The sequence below is a fragment of the Leptinotarsa decemlineata genome, unplaced genomic scaffold, assembly GCF_025532065.1.
Source record: "Leptinotarsa decemlineata unplaced genomic scaffold, Ldec_3_MD MMD2_P_RNA_scaffold_7, whole genome shotgun sequence".
Classification (NCBI taxonomy): Eukaryota; Metazoa; Arthropoda; class Insecta; order Coleoptera; family Chrysomelidae; genus Leptinotarsa; species Leptinotarsa decemlineata.
Window position 1 is genome coordinate 7,616,654 of NW_027412534.1, and position 13,833 is coordinate 7,630,486.

Below are 13,833 nucleotides of genomic sequence, written 5' to 3' on the forward strand. Positions count from 1 at the left end.
AAAATAATCAACGAATAGCCATTGTTCACTTTTTTATAATCCAATTTTTTCAAAATAGCTTTAAGTTTTCCAAAAAAACTTCGAAAGGTCACCCTGTCAGATATACCTAAATAGGCACTAAGAGTTTGTGATATAGTTTAGATCAGCTCCTGATATCACCAACTTGGTTGGTGAAATTTGTATCGGAAAAAGTATTACAGTTCTAGTACAGTGGTTTGTTGAGTTCCTTTTGCACTAGGAATTCCAATAATACGTCCGAGTAAGGAGTCGATTTATTTACGATTCTGAAGAACACAAAGGAGTACGGCTTAGCACTACTTATTATAAAACAAAGTACCCAGCTGCGTCAATCTGTCTGTCCAAACTCGATAAACTTTAAAAACTACCGAATGGATTTTTCATAAGATTTTTACCAATGAATGAAGTCACTCAAAACGAAGGTTTATGTGTAGATATATTGATATTTTGTTTGAATTTATTTGGAGTATGACGATGTTATCTGTAGGAAGTGATGCTGCTTAACTTCTTCGAGATATAGTAAAACATATGTTTTTCTTTCATCTAATTCACAGAAAACATTGCGACACCATATATTTATATAATTATTATTGTTTGAATAATGGTCGCATATAGTAATTGGGAAGCTACTTGGACGAATATGATAAAAATGTTCTCACTTCAAGTATTTCATGCACATAATGTCCTTCACACCATACAAATCAAATTGGTATCATAGAAGTTATCGCAAACTATCGCGTAAGAAATGAATCCAAGCGGACTCTCCATGATTCGAAATGTGTTATGAAGAAAGGTCGCAATCGCTTTGGTTCGGTTTTCGTTTCATGTTGTCTACGAGTAGATATGTATTCACCTATTTCAGTTCGGAGCACTGGTTCTTATTAAGAAGTAACATTTGAATTTCAAATATAAATCACAGGTCACAGGCTGCCAACACCTGAATAAATTAATGTGGACTGTCATCTCCCCTTTTTTGTGGGGATTGTTGATAGAACTTTATCTGTCTCAATCAACTACTGGAAATAGTAATCCTATTACCAGATTCTGAAGCTGTGGAAAAAATATTGCATAAAGACTGATTGCTGAATTTATGGGGATGCTCATACGATCTTCTATTATTTCTTTTCCTCAGTAAAGAAATTGACGATTAGGCTGACTATTTAGTGAATAGTTTTTTGACATATAATCAAACTTCCATCATATCCTACTTTTTGATTCTTCTAGTTTGAATAATAAAACCAAAACCAACAAAAAAACACTTTTTCACAATTACAATATAAAGATTTTAGTTCCTGAAATAAATATCGAATATTTTTGTCATAGATTTCCTACAAATTGGTTCTACTATGTATAATTGATGGAAAATAACTTTGCATACTAAATATGTTTCAATCCGAATAGATTTCATTAAAATTTTCTGGATAAAATTACACAAAACAATACATTTAAAAAATTATAAAAAATAATTTAACCGATTACCTGCTATCACTGCCATACTCTTTATTTCCTCCAGCAGGAATATGTTTCTTCTTCTTCGATTATTTCAATCCACAAGTCTTTTGCTTCGTATAACTTATTTGGTGATACTCCTTTAAAAAAATCATTAATTCCAATAAACGGAATGTTCAGTGAAAATGAAGAATGAAAAAGTTTTATCTTCAGCCAAACATAACAATTCAAAATTCAATTCGTAGATTATGTTATGTCATCGCTCCTTGCCGTCTGAATCAACAGGGGTTATGATTCATTCTCAGTATCATTCATTGTCTGATGTTTCACTTTATTACGAAAGGGATTATTCATTAATGAAAGTGTCGTTGTACAGATCAGTCATTTCCTTAGTGTTGTGCGATAGTGCCTTTCAGTCTCTTTTATATTTTAACATCAGAAGTGGGATTGAGAGTAGTTGTTTACAGCTGATTCTCGGCCTCCCCCCACCACTATGACGTATTAATTGCTTTTTTTATTGGTTGTTGTTTGGTGAAGTTTTTTTGTTGTGCAGTGAAGTCAAGGCGTTGTGACCTTGAAGTGTCTGGTGCATGGATCGTTCAGATTTTTTTTTCATATGAGATTTTGTGTGTTTATGTGTGTGTGTGTGTGTGTGTGTAGGAGAATGCACGGTACAGGGTTTCATCATGTGCTTGTTTGTTTATGTACAAACATACGTCTGCATACTTCGAAGATCCTCCAAGTAATAAATGCTCCATCGGTGTTAGGGCACCAAGTTAGTAGTGGAGTGACGTCACAGCAATAACCGTTCAACGGCTAGAGAGCGACATGTTCACTCCACGACGTGTGGCAGAGTAATGCGTATTCATCGGTCTGCCCTCACCTCTCCCGAAGCGATGAAGGTTCGCTCTAGCCCCGCTATCGATGGTGACACAACGGCAGCCGAGGACCGTTTGCCTAGCGTCTACCCTCTCCGAGACCGCAACGACCACTGCTTGCTCGTACCGGCAACTGTTATCGCATCAAGTTGGGAGATGGGCTTGGCTGTGACGTCAGGCATCTCTAGTGGATAGCAACTAGCAATGTGAATCTTTCACGGTTTCATGGTGGGGGTGACTCACACTGTTTAATATAAAAGAAATGCCTGTCACACTATGAAATCAGTAGACGAATATATCTGCAGCAGTTAGCAATTGGTAGAGTGTTATTCAGTTCGTAATAGAAGGAAGACGGTGAGTGTATTTGTCTGTTGGAAATTGTTTATATTTTCATATATATTTTCATCATGTCCGTTTCAAAAGTAGACTTGAATAAAATTAATAATTTGATTGTACAGGAGGTTGAAATAGTAGAGCAAAAGGCCTTATCATCATTGCCAATTGATGAAGTGTTCATAATTAAAAATATGTCAACTTATTCTACACGATTTGGTAAATCAATTTTATTAACTTTGCAAGATGTGAGCAATGATAAATTATTTAAAACATGGCTACCAAAACGTATTTCGTTGCAATTCAGTGATGACGATATATCTTGTATCAACTCATCAGGTGGTAAATATACGATGATGTATTTAGGACAGAGCCAACAAAGTTTTGCTGGCATGAAAACGCGATCTCTAGTCAAATTCAATATAATTGAATAATAATAGTAATAATTTATAGTGAATTTCTTTAGGTCATAGCTTACAAAGTTTTTTTTGGTGTGAAAACGATAACTCTAGTCAAATTCAATATGATTGAATAATAGTAATTATAATGAATTTCTTATTGTTTTATGATATTCATATATTAGATGATAATAATTATATGGAAATATAAACATTACTAACTTAGTTGAATACACTCACTTTGTAACTACAAGTAAAATGGGAATGTGAGTATTATATCACTGAAAAATTGGAGGTTGCTTATTGTTTTTTTTTATTCAATTTCAGTTCCACCATTTAAAGATGTGGATGCAGTACGCAAGTCAAGATTGGGTCGATGTTGTAGATCTCAAATCATCGGTTCAACATTTGTCGTCTAAATTGAAGGTGTTGGGTGATGGAGCCGAACATGCAAGCGTTTATGATATGAGTGTATGCTATGATGAAAAACAAATCGAATTATGCCTTCGTGATGCTGAGAACTATTGGAGTGGTGCAGAAGTTTGCAACAAATTTTTGGATAATGAATTGGAATTGTGGCAACTTTGTGAGGTTATGATTGAACTGAACCTAAGAAGATTCCTGTATAGCCTCCAACCATACTTGCCAGAATGGATTATTCATCACTTTGAATTGAATGATGAAAATCGAGAGGAAATTGAAGATGGTCGCGAAAATGATGATTATGAGGAAGAAGTTATTTTAGATAGTCTGTATGTTCCTGTGAATCATAAATAATGTCAAATAAAAAACTTTGTATTATTTTCATGTTTTATTTATTTAAATCTCATGAAATACAATAGAAAATGATTACAAAACAATAAATATGATATAAAATACAATACATGATATAAGTCAGTTACAAATAAAAAAAAAAGATCATGAAACAGTACATGATAGAGTGAAAAAAAAAGTGTCAATATCTGCTATGAACTGAACCATCCAATGCATTGTATGTTAAAACTGTATCATGCAAAATTAATGCATATACTTTAGTGTTGTCTGGAAACTTGGTCTTCCTCGTCTCAAACTCAATCTTTATATCAATAGTTGATGATTTTGTTGCATTCGGTTGATGAGAACAATCGATGACGAATAGTGGATTCTCTCTAAATTGTCCAATGTCCATCAGAGGTTCACTCATATCTTTATCATAATAACTTCGCTGGAAACTCTCAAAAGCATAATAAGCAGGAGCATCAAGTTTTTTATCGAAATTCAAATTCCAACGCTCATATGGATAAACTTCAGAATTCAAGTATACTCGAATACTATTGATATCAGCAGTTGTGAATTTTGTAATATCCTGTGTTCTATCTTCAGATGTGGTAGTACTTTGGAATGCGATGATGACAAAACGAGGAGTTTCCAATGCGTTAGTTGTTTTGATGGCCCATATGTCTGAAGAAGTCCCACGTAATGATGGTAGTTCATAGAGGTCCCACATACGATACGCCAACTTGATTTTGGCATTCAGACCGCTTTTGTTTATTCTACTCAAAAGTTTGAGCTTGTGTTTATCATCTGGTACAATATGTCTTATTTTCCATTCGATTTTATTTATTTCCAAATCAGCATCAACCTCACCTATATATGAGTTTTTGAATGATCGAGCGATAATCAAAATCAATTCCTGTTTGGCATTCAAGATACTTTTGTTGTAATCTTCAGCAAAACCCATCAAATATTTCAGTGGTAGTTTTCCACTAAAAACATGACTGTTTGTATCCAAGATATCTTGCTTCAATTGTGAAAGTCCCCAACCAGATGTCAATAATGTGTTAGCATGAGATTGTCCAAATGATATCATGGTTTTCATTGTAGATGTTATCCCAGGTTTTCTAACAACAGCCACTTGTTCACCACCCATTTCATAACGAATTTCGTCAAAGAGAAATGCAATTGCATTATTCGAGAGATAGCATGTTTTCGCTACATCTTTGGGGGTGAATTTACCTTCTATGTAAATGAAGCTCTCGGCAATATCTAGTATAACATCTTGATTATTGATTGCAATTCTGATTTCATCCGAATTCCTGAATAGCGGTGATCCATAGGGCTTATATGTGTGCTCATGTAAACTTATGAGAGAATGATCGAGCACTGGTTCATTGAATATATTCAACTTTTCATTGTTTGTTTCGAGCACCATTGTTATTTTCTCACTTTCAATCCAATCGATTTCAAAAATTTAAGATCACTCACAGACAGAGCGTTATGTGCTAACTGTTTAGCATACACTTGTGGAATGAGCTTCTTTTTATGCACACCTTTCTTTTTGATAGTGCAACTCGTTTGGGATTGTTCAATGCGATTTTGTCTATTATAAATGAAACCCATAACAACAGTTATTCGATTTTCTTCAATTCCAAAATAATGAAAATCTCTTCTTCACTTCCAAAATCGATAAGGTTATTTTTTTCATCCAAAATACGCACTGTAATGTTGTGAATCAATTGACGACCTTCTGGACTGACAGGCATATATATAATACTGTGTGGTTCTTTAGTGAGATTGTAGCCAGGTTCAACATCAATATCGAATGAGAAAAGAATGTGGGATTCTTCACCATTTATATATGAACCAGATATTATATTGCAATCTAAGCGGATAAGTCTCACAGTTGTAATGTTTATTGGTAATGATGATTCATGTATCTGATTTGGTGGAAATATTTCATGAGCGAACCCCATCATTTCTGCTATTGAATTTGGATGTGTCAGATCAATTTCATATTTGGATCGCATTTCACATTTGAATGTATTATTATTGGCGTGTAGATAGAAAATATCATCTGCAACGACATCATTTGGTTTTTTATCATGAAACAATCTGAACATGATATGTTTCTGTATGACGGCATTGATCTCTTCTATTTCATAAGCACCACATGGAATTTCAATTGTCAACTTTTGGGGTATCGATGAGTTGTCATTACTGATTCTAAAACTAACTAAGTTATTAGCTTCAGTTATATTATTGATTGTATTGCATCCATAGAATCCCAAAAGTCCTAATCCATAACGACTGTTCCTATCCAATTCAATTGGTGGAAAAAAATCCGCACTCAAGACACTTGTCCCGACAGCTTGTAGCTCGAACTTTCGTGACATGACTGATGAATATTTTGAAACACATTTCAATTTATTATTGTACACAGCAACAGCACATTTGAGACAATTTACACTTTTTGGAAGGTGTTGTATTGTAATAAGTATCATTTTTATTGATACCAATATTCACATCCTCTATATTACAAATACAACACATAGATTTCCGAGGTATAGGACCGTCATTAACATCCGATTCTGAATTTTGATCGTGGTGGTGGTGCTCATAACAATATCTATGTTTCATTATATCGATGTCATCTTGCAGATGCTTAGGCAACTTTTCCCAAACATATGCAATCTCATGTGCAACACATGCAAGTATCACTTCCTTAGGCATATTTGCAAGCATCACTTTATCCATTTTTTTCAAGGTACCATATTTTGAAAACATTCTAAGTGAAAACCCCATTCCCTTGATAGCCTCCCGATCCAGTTTTGGTGTTGAATCCATTTTTATTTGGAAAATTATTTAGAGAGAAACTGCAAGCACAAGTGACCACAGAGAACTGTATTAAATTTCTGTTGTCGATCATAGTTATATTTGATTTTTACATTCGAACATTTTCGAAAGAATCGAGTCAATTCCAATGGTGGGGGTAGATCTCCAAAACTATCGAAATATGTGACTTCTTTCCCACATTTTTTATATGCCACCCAATGTGTTCCTGGTCCACTTATTCCATCTAAATTAACAATAGCTGTCTCGTTTTGTTTTGGACCTGAAGATGGTAATCTATCACGCATAAAAACACCACGAAAATGTGGAATTTTCATTTTTTGTGCATAATAACTGAGATCGTGATCAGTAAGAGGCCTCTGAGGTAGGGGTTCAATTAGTTTTTTGTTTTGTTTGTGGCTTTGTATGGTTTTAAATATAGTCCTAAACCTTTACGGTATGGTTTGAGATATATTCCACTTCCGCGTTTGCCTAATGCTACAGCCTCCATGGTTTTATTGTGACGATTGGCTTCCATTAAAGCCGCTCTGCTGGCTTTTGCCGAATTCACGGCCTTGGTAATACCAGCAGCGGCTCCCGCCAAACTTCCTAGTGCGGATAGTCCAGCAAAAATTGGTATCAATGGTAAAAGTCCACCGATCTTGGGAACAGGAATTATGCGTGGTGTGCGGATTTTCTTCTTTCCACCGGCAGCTTTAAGGTATTTACGTGCCGCCTGCAATGCCACAGTAATAGCTTTTTTGCTATTATTCGTCACAAATTGATTCCCACCAGCTTTCTTCAATACATTTCGCACTTTATGGACTATCCCAGCACCAAATGCAACTTTTTTAATTTTATTTTTCTTCGTTTGTTTCCTCTTACATTTTTTCTTATTGGTACTACAACCCATGCCCATATGTCTATTCGCTTTCATAATGTTGGTGACAAGTAATGCAGCTGCTCTTTCCCCAATACTCGCGTCCTTCGATTTAACCCTATCCCAAGCGCTGTATTCAAGTTCTTTGTCGGCTAAATGTCTTGCTGCAAGATCGGATGGATGCTTAGAATATTGAATATCGTGTTTTTTGCATTCAATATCTAATTTATTGATTCCAGGGTCGTTACGAGCTAAACGTTGTTTCAATTTTGTACCCGGTCCACAGTATTGATAACCTCCGGGTAGATGTAATTCGAAAGGAAGTTTGTTTATTAAATCATTAACAAAACCACAACCTCTTTTAATTTTACGATCACTTTCAATACGTCCGTATCGTTTGATGGTACACATTGAAATGAATAAGCTAATAACATTTATATAGTCTCCAACCACGGCACGATGCGCATTGTAAAACAGAAAGAAAAGTTTGCTGTAGATAATCTAGATGAGAAATTTGGTTGTGGATTGAATGGACAAAGGGTATTCAGACATGGTCCACTACTTCCATCATCAGTTCGAGGACTCATTATAGGACCTTCAAATTGTGGAAAGACGAATGCAATGATATCACTATTAACACATCCACAAGGACTGAGATTTAGAAATGTGTATCTCTATTCGAAATCACTCAATCAACCTAAATATCAGTACTTGCGAAGTGTTTTGGAACCTATAAAAGGATTAGGTTTTTATACATTCAGCAATAATGCAGAAATAGTGGAACCCTCCGACGCTAAGCCTAATTCTGTTTTCATTTTCGATGATGTGATATGTGAAAAGCAAGATATTATTAGATCATATTTCTGTATGGGACGTCATAAGGATGTTGATTGTTTTTATCTAGCACAGACATATTCACGGGTACCCAAACAGTTAGTGCGTGACAATACCAATTTCATTTTAATGTTCAAACAAGATGAGACGAATTTACATCACATTTATTCAGATCATGTTTCACCCGATGTAACATTCAAACAATTCCAATTGATGTGTGTTAAATGCTGGGAGGACCAATATGGATTTCTAGTCATTGATAAGGATAGAAAAATAGATGAAGGTAGATATCGCAAAGGATTCGATAGTTTTATATACCCATGATCTTGTTTTTTACACTTATTCGATCACTGAATATTGTAGAGGTCACTTCATCAGCGAATTAGGCTATAATTTAAAAAAGGGCATTATGAATACAAAAAAAGATTCTGAAAATAAAAACAATGAAATGAATTTGAAACGTCAACTAGTAGAGACAACAGAAGCTGTCAGGCAGAAATTCAACTCTATCAAGAATGATAATATTGAAAATCGTACGACACTTGAAAGATTGTATGAGCCCATAATGAAACCATTGAATGTTTTATCATCAAACGCTACTTCTAAATCACCAGTGTTATCACCAAATCATGGAACTGTTCAATCTACTTCAAATTATCCCATGAGTACTCCAATAGGAAGAAAACAATCTTTTGCTAGTGTATCATCTGTGAATAGTGACACGAGCACACTTCAAGACGATATGAGAACAACTCTATTCGAAACACCATCATCGTCCCACATCGATTCCTCGGATCCTGACACCTCACCTGATATGAATGAAAGTGGTGAAGATGTTTTGATGAAACATTTGAATAATGTAAAATCTAGAAATCCAGCATATGATGGAACATTTGGCGTACGTATGGATCCTATTACACAAAAGCTGAAAATGGGAAGTCTAGTGGTGTATTTCAAAGATGGAAACATTTCATTTTGGGATGCTAATAAAGTGAAAAAATATGAATGCGCAGGTAGTCCAGAATTGTATGATATGATCTTTTTGAAGAATCCACGAGATGTTGATAATAAAGAAACTCGTCAAGTATATTCCAAAATATTGAAAATAACGAATGCTCCATATAAACAATATCATCAGAAGAATGGTTTTAAAAATACAAATTCTAAAAAATTTCGTGAAGTTATCAAACCTCTATTAGACTCACGACAATATCCAATAAGAAGTAGAAGTAAAATTGGTGGAGCACTCAAACGAGTGAAAATGGAGAAAATATATAATTCTAAACCTGTGAATTATGTGTACTGGAATTCACCGAAAGAGTTAGTTGCTCGCCTACGATTATTGGTAGCTTCAAAGTCAGCTGGTCATACAGGGCATGACAATGAAATAATTTCAATAATTGAAGAATTACGTGAAGAAGGTATAATATATTAACATATTCACATGTAATGATCACTGTCACATCATCATTCAATGCAGTAACATTATCACATTTTCTCTTTAATCATATTGAAATAGAATGACTAATGAAATAAGTGATGTCAAACGACAAGTTGTTAATGAATTACATAAACCTGCAAGACGTAATTTTCGTAGAAGAATAACCACCATCAAAGGTTTTGCAGATCTATGGCAAATAGATTTAGCTGAACTGCAACCTTATGCAAAAAGTAATGAAGGATACCGATATATACTTGTAGTGATAGATTGTTACTCCAAATATCTGTGGACTGTAGCAGTTAAAGATAAAACAGGTAGTACAGTAACTAATGCAATGAAACATGTACTGAAAGAAGCCAAATACTTCCCCAAACACATACAAAGCGATCAAGGGAAAGAATTTTTCAATAAAAGCTTCTCATCTCTCATGCGAGAATATAATATCAATCATTATTCAACATTTAGCACAAAGAAGGCAGCTATAGCAGAAAGAGTGATTCGTACAATAAAGGGGTGGCTCTATAAGGAATTTTCGATGAGAGGTCACCACAAATGGCTTGATATTCTTCCAACTATAACTAGTAGATATAACAATAAAGTTCATCGTACAATAGGTATGGCACCCATTAATGTTGATCCATCAACAAGATTGATATTCAAAGGTATCAATGGAGTTGGAAAAAAACAAAGTAAACCCAAATTCCGATTGAATGATATTGTACGAATAAGCAAATACAAAAATATTTTTGAAAAGTCTTACACTGCGAACTTTACCACGGAACTCTTCAAGATTGTTAAAATCAATAAAACTTTTCCCACAACCTATAATCTTGAAGATATGAATGAACAACCTATTAGAGGATGTTTTTACGAAGAAGAGTTATTGCTAACCGAAAATCCTGATGTATATCTGATCGAGAAAGTGCTGAAGAAAAGGAAAAATAAAGTATATGTAAAGTGGTTAGGACTTCCTAGTGAACAGAATTCTTGGATTGATGAATCAAATATGCTTTAAATGTATCTAATAATGTATTTATGAATAAAGTAATGTTAAAGTTCATTATTGTTTTCATTTCAATTATATGTAAGTGAATTGAAAAAATATTGCAGCGGTAAACATTGCCCCAACCATTCGCAATGTTCTGTGTATACCAAACCAAATTAATTGTATACTCCATTCCCGCTTAAAATTTTTTTCAACTCACAATATTGAGAACACAATACCATTCCCAAAACTAATCGCTGTCACTTTGAAATGCTTTCTCCAACTCTTTTCGCCAATTATCTCTCACTGATAATGCCGTCTCATAAAGTCGAGTCGACTCCTCAAGCTCTGCCTGTGCTTGCATTCTCGAACGTTGATTGAATTTGTCATCTTTCATGATTTTTGAACGTAGTTCATCTGCTTCTTTGCTCATGTTAGCCAATTCAATTTTCGCTAATGCAATCTTAGCATCTAATGCTTGAAGAGTGTCCTTATTGACACTAATAGCTTGCTCACTCTTTTCATGTTCAGCAATAGCCTTTTGCGCCTTTACAAGACGGCATTTCGCTTTCTTTTTCATATCTCCAAACCGAAGTAATGGAGTGAAAGAAGATAGCGATTCAGTCATCAAATCACCCTTCATTTCTTTGGGTTCACATTTTGTCTTCCTCTTCGATCTGTCACTTTTCGTTGTGGGCTTTTTCTCCTGCAAACCACTTTTCGATTGTTTTTTTTCTTTCAACTCAGTGACAATCGATGAAGATGCATTATTAACCTTCCTTTTGATAGTTCTGGATTTTTTATCAACACCAAGAGGGGGGGTAGATGAAGGGTGTTTGGATGATGATGATTGTGAAATGATTGGAGTTTCAACGATAATTTGTTGAATTGGTTCCGGCACATCTGCGAAGTTAACGAAGTCGCTAATATCAAAATCACTTATCGAGTCTTGAGACTGTAAATGTAATACTGGAATATTTTCAAAATTAGTGTGATCGATATCAACAAGTGGTGAACCATCTTCAGCAATCAATAGTGGCATGGAGCTCATGATAATGATTATTTAGGTTTGGAGGAATGATATGTGATAGCAATAGAATGTGGATAGGAAAGGTGATGATGTTACTGATACTTCACCTTTTATAGAAGAAAATAAACTAGCGCATGCGCTCTTTCGTCAACTAGCCCACTCTTTCATCGACTAGAGATGCCATATCCTTCTCTCCCACTTAAAACGAGTCAAGTGATAGGTGGGAGTCGTACCACTTCCGTTTCCTATTCAATCGTATAAGTCGACTTGCGATCCTGAAGTTCATTCATTCACTCTCTACAACTGTGAGCAAACAACAACAAGATGAATTCTGCAAAAATAAATGCTGCATTAAATAGAATATCTGCTGTTGATGAAAACAATTGGATAGACGAATCAGATGATGATGATGTCAATGTTCCGCTAGAGGAAGTGATAGTTGAAGCAGAAAATGTTGGAGTCGATGAAGATGAGATAGACGAAGTTGAAAACGAGGCCAACCAAAGCGACGAAGATGATGACGTGATGGAGTTTGAGAGGGTCATGGATGAAGAAGGAGATGATGAAGGGATAGAAGCTGACACAACTGAAGGCGATGGTGCTTTGAGGATCGGTATGCGAACGCTCAATGTCAGTGAGACATTGGAAGATCCCTTGGATTTGTATTGTGCAATGGATGCATACGTATTGATCAGCACAATAGATGGAGAGAACAAAAAACTATGCTGGTGCTGCTTTCGGTTTTATTCGCATAGAAACAATAATGGAGGGTGGTATGCCCATGTCAACACCCACAACACTGTCTCAATTATGGAAATGGGACAAAATTGGTGTGAAGCTTGCGAGAGGCCACTAACAAACTTCACCCGAGTATCTACATGTATTATATGTAATAATGTCCAACCTGTGGCACAATAACCGTGGACCTACTGGTCAAAAAAAAAAACAACAGCCCTTTTCAGGGCTACATTATTCACACAAACGGTAGTAGTAGAATTCACAGATTATGTGATAAATGACTACTTTGACTAAAAAGTCGAAGTTAGGATTTGGTTTATCATCGAATATCTGTGTATATGATGAGTACTACTTTGACTGAAAAGTCGAAGTTGATATTTTCTCAATCATTGAATATAATGATAGCTCTGAAAATAGTTGTTTATTGTCTTTAATTGTAGCCCTTAAAAGGGCTGTTTTTCCTATTAATCCATACAATGGTATGGACTAACGCTCTTCATCATCAGAAACAATCATGATGGTGTCATCATCTGAATCATCTGTATCTGATGATATACTGATGATGTCGTCCTCATATTCATCAGATTCATCTGAATCAGATGATATACTAATTATGTCGTCCGCATGATCATCTAGCTCGTTATCCTGTAGATCGTCTAACTCATCTACTTCCTCTTGCATACGTTCCGGGAAATCATCAGGAAGATCGTAGATGCGTTGCAGCATTTCTGCGAAGGTTGTACTGAAATGATCAAACGTAGAATCTATTTCATGTACCTGGATGGGTCCTGTACTCATCATAGAAGACTCTGGTACACTCATCGGTTCGGTGGTGGAATCAGCAATCGACATTGTGGAAGAATGATGTAGAACTGGGATTGATACTATATTTATATTGGAAGAAATAAAACGGAGGGGGTGAAGTGTAAATGTAGAACAGTGTTTGAGATTCGAAAACATTAAAAATTACGATCTTCATGAAACTCTGAGCGATTATTATGAGAAATTCTAAGTGATTATTATGAAAAACTAATAAGAGAGAGGGAGGAAGACACTGCCCCAGCCTCGCAGTGCCTCGTGTACACCAACCAAAAAAGTGTGTACTCCGTGGAAGGAAAGGAAAGGAAAGGAAAGGGTGGGAGAAACAGGGAAACGATTACATATCGTCGTCGGAATTTAGGACATCATCGTCATCAATTAGGATAGGAGATGGCGGAGGACTGTCCTCGATAAGGATTGGGGATGGTGGAAGTCTGATGTC

The 13,833-nt window shown here is 35.4% G+C and overlaps 1 protein-coding gene across 3 annotated transcripts in view; it reads left to right on the forward strand.

The window, feature by feature from the left end:
- sprt (PDZ domain-containing protein sprite) overlaps nucleotides 1-13,833 on the forward strand; it is a 214,592-nt gene that overhangs the window by 159,990 nt on the left and 40,769 nt on the right. The gene's annotated exons all lie outside the window — the stretch shown is intronic.